Source organism: Erinaceus europaeus, chromosome 4, assembly GCF_950295315.1.
Source record: "Erinaceus europaeus chromosome 4, mEriEur2.1, whole genome shotgun sequence".
NCBI classification, from domain to species: domain Eukaryota; kingdom Metazoa; phylum Chordata; class Mammalia; order Eulipotyphla; family Erinaceidae; genus Erinaceus; species Erinaceus europaeus.
In genome coordinates, this window is record NC_080165.1 from 83037153 (window position 1) to 83041016 (window position 3864).

Below are 3864 nucleotides of genomic sequence, written 5' to 3' on the forward strand. Positions count from 1 at the left end.
TAAGACAGGGCATCTGGTTCTACTGGGCAAAAATGACCAGGTGTTCCAATGACGGGTAAGATGGAAGGCTGATCCCCAACCTAAGACAGGCACAGTCCACCCTGCCACAAAACAAAGTCCACCAAACATCAAAACATGATATAAGACAGGGGGACATGTGGGGAGCCACATATGCCCTCAAGGTTGCTATTGGCATGGCTACTGAGTTTATGTTAAAAGATAGTTTCTGGGAATCGGGTGGTGGCGCAGCAGGTTTAGCGCAGGTGGTGCTAAGTTCAAGAACTGGCTTGAGGATCTCAGTTTGAGCCCCCGGCTCCTCACCTGCAGGGGAATCACTTCACAGGTGGTGAAGCAGGTCTACAGGTATCTTTCTCTCCCTCTGTCTTTCCCTCCTCTCTCCATTTCTCTCTGTTCTATCCAACAACCACAATATCAGCAATAACAACAATATAATTACAACAAGAACAACTAGGGCAACAAAAGGCAAGATACAAAAAAAAAAAAGGGATAAGATAGTTCCTGCTTCCCTACACCTTAGAGTCTTTGTTAAAAGATAAGGTCTTTTTCCCCATGAATCAACCAGGACCTTCCAGATAAATGGCTGACTACCATGACAAATAATATAAAATATAATCATAAATGAATAGGAAAGATACATCCCCCAATACTCAGTTGGTCAAGGGACCAAACCTCTTTTTCTATAAAGCATTCAAATCAGATGCCCTGCTAACCACGAGAAGCAGATTGCTTATGTTTCTTCCACAGGAATCCCAGAAAAAAAATATCTGGACCCCTGCACACCCTGACATCACCCACTAGATGGCACGACTACAGTGACACACCCCCCGAAACCCTAGATGTCACCTGACGCGATCTGAAGAATCTGATTTGCAGACTCCAAGGACAGAACCTTTTTACTGCCTGTCTGCCTTTCCTGCTTTTGCTTTGACCTGTCAAGTTTTGGCAGTTCCAGCTCACAATCTACAGAAAAGCAGAATTCCAGAGGCTGGCCTTCCTCATGCAGCATTTCATCCCCTGCCATTTCTCCCCCTAGTCGCCAACTTTGGACTGAGACTTCTATCGGACTTGCTGGTATACCCTTTGGACACTTTAGACAATTTTACAGCAGCTTCCTTCCCTTCACGTTGCTGGTTTTTCATAGACTGACCCTGAGTAGTTCATAGACTTTACACACTGTTGCCCTGAGCATTAGATAAAAGGAAAGGGGGAGATGCTGGGAAATTGTGCCAATGCAGTCACATCTGCCATGTTGTCCCCTCAGGCTACTGCTAGTTCCCTGGAGAGTTGGGACATTCTCGGAGTGCCTGTTCAGCCATGTTGTGCCCTCAGGACATTGTCTATATCCCCGCGATATCTGGAGTGCTCTGGTTACTCCTCCCCCCTCCCATTCTCATGAGAGTTATCATCCTATCCTGGAGTGCTATGGTTTCTCCTCCCCCTTCCCATTATCGTGAAAGCTACTCCTATAAAAACCCTTCATTTTCCGTACCTCATTCTCTTGCCGGCGCTCCACTCTGGTGTTCAGACGCAGGAAAGGTTACTGCATGAGGTGGCCATTTTCTCTACCTCCACGTGGCCCAACCTGCTTCTCTAACACCCAACTCTGAGGTGCCAGCACGAATAAAGATTTGTGTTTCCTCTTCGCTCTAGACCCTCTCTCTCTCTCTTCTCTGCGGACCGTGCACTACAACATCTGGCTCTACAACAGGCCTACCCAAAATTTTCCAGAGAGCAATTCCTTATTGATATGGGATTCTTTCTATTATAGACCATCATTTTTATTTTCATCACAGACTCCCAATATTAAACAGAAATTAAATAATCAGGCTAATGAAACATTAAAATTTCAAGAGTTCAGAACAAATCAAAAGAAGAAAGAAGATTTCAAAAGATGAAGATTTAACCAAAGGACACCAAATGGTAAATACTATTGATAGTCAAATGAATAAATGTATATGTATTTGTATGCTAGGATGAATGGTCACTCCACACCCCTTTCTTCCATCAGAAAAATATATCTATGGCCTAAGAGTTGTAATAAATAAATATTGTACTATATAGTAAAGAGGAAATACTACTTTATATAGCAAAATATGTAGTTAATTTAATAAACTTTGTGAGAAAAATTACCCTGAGCAATAAGTCTGACAAATGTTCTTATAATAATAATAATCTTGCAGACAGAAATGGAGGAGTAATTTGGTCACAAACCAAGGAAAACTACCAGTAACTGGAAGAGGAAAATCACAAGTTCTCAGGAGTCAAGCAGTTGACTGTGTGTGGTTGAGCACACACATTACCATGTGCAAGAACCTGGGTTCAATTTCCTGGCCCTAACCTGTAGTCGGGAAGCTCCACACATTGTGAGGCAGTGCAGCAAGTGTATCTCTTTTTCTGTAGCCATCTCCTCTTAACTCTCAATTTCTCTCTGTACTATCAAATTAAAAATAAATAAGTAAATTAAAATTTAAAAATATAAGTTTTCCACTGAGCCTACAAAGGGAATGTCATTGACATCTTGATTTCAGTCTTCTGGCTCTCAGAACTGATAATAAATTTATTTTTGTTTTCAACCATTCTGCTTTTGGCAGTTACAGCCTTAGGGAATGAATATATAAATGAAAATATCTTCTTTATGTGGAAGTAGATATTTAACATAAAAGTAGAGGTAACAAATACGAAATTTTTAATGGTTGCTAAGAATTCTTTACTCATGGGGTTGGATCAATTTCCATAATGTAGATTTACCTCAAATATAGGTGTTATACAGATAGTTTTGTTATTTATACCACTGAAAAGAATTCTCTAGTTCTTAAAGAAATAGGATGAATTTTCTGAATATCCCCATGTTTCATATATGGACTGAAGAAATTGCAGAGAGAAAAAAATGTTTGAGAATGCGGTTTTTCTAATCTTATTGTGCAGAGCCATATTATTGTGCATGCATGAAACTGAATGCTGTAAGGGTGATTTTTATTAACAGGGACCATGAATCAAACAGACAAGAGTGAAGAGGTCTTTCAGAACACATTCAGGTTTGTAATGAGAGGCAAGAAGTTGTGGGGTCTTTCGCATGCTCAGTTTTACCATTGCTGTGTCAGTTTTTTTTTTTTTTCATGCAGAAGACACACAGGAAGTGACAATACAGAATTAGAACTTCCCCTGATATCGTGGTGAGTTATACACTTATCCAGTAAGCTATTCTCTGAGCCTAAAGTATACAAATCTGTGTGTTCAATTTTTGTTTATAGATAAACCCTGAAGCCATGATCACATTGCATGCCATAGGCATACATATTATTTACAAAAGTGTCCTCCTACTTATGTGATTATATGTATATATGATGTGAACATATACAATGTAAAGTTATTTTTAAAAGTTAATAGCAATTTCTAGGTATACAATATTGTCATGAAACTGATTTTATAGTGAATCCCTAGGACCCTTTATTCTTGTATAACTGAAATTTTGACATGACTTTTTTTTCTCCCATAGTTCCTGGAAACACCCATTCTACTGTTTCTACAGATATGATTGTTTTAGATATGTCACAAAAGTAATCGTGTATTATCTATACTTCTATGCTTGCTTTATTTCCCTTGATATAATATCCTCTAGGCTCATTTATGCTGTCAATAATGGTGACATTTCCTTATTTTTCATAAGTATTTACTTTTTTATGAAAGGGAGAGAAGGAGTCAGAACACCACTATGGCACATGTGATACCTAGGACTGAACTTGGGACCTCATGCTTAAGAATTCTACTCTCTAGCTATTGCAATGTACCAGCTCCCATGTCACATTTTTTTCTATTATTTATTTATTTATTTATTTATTTATT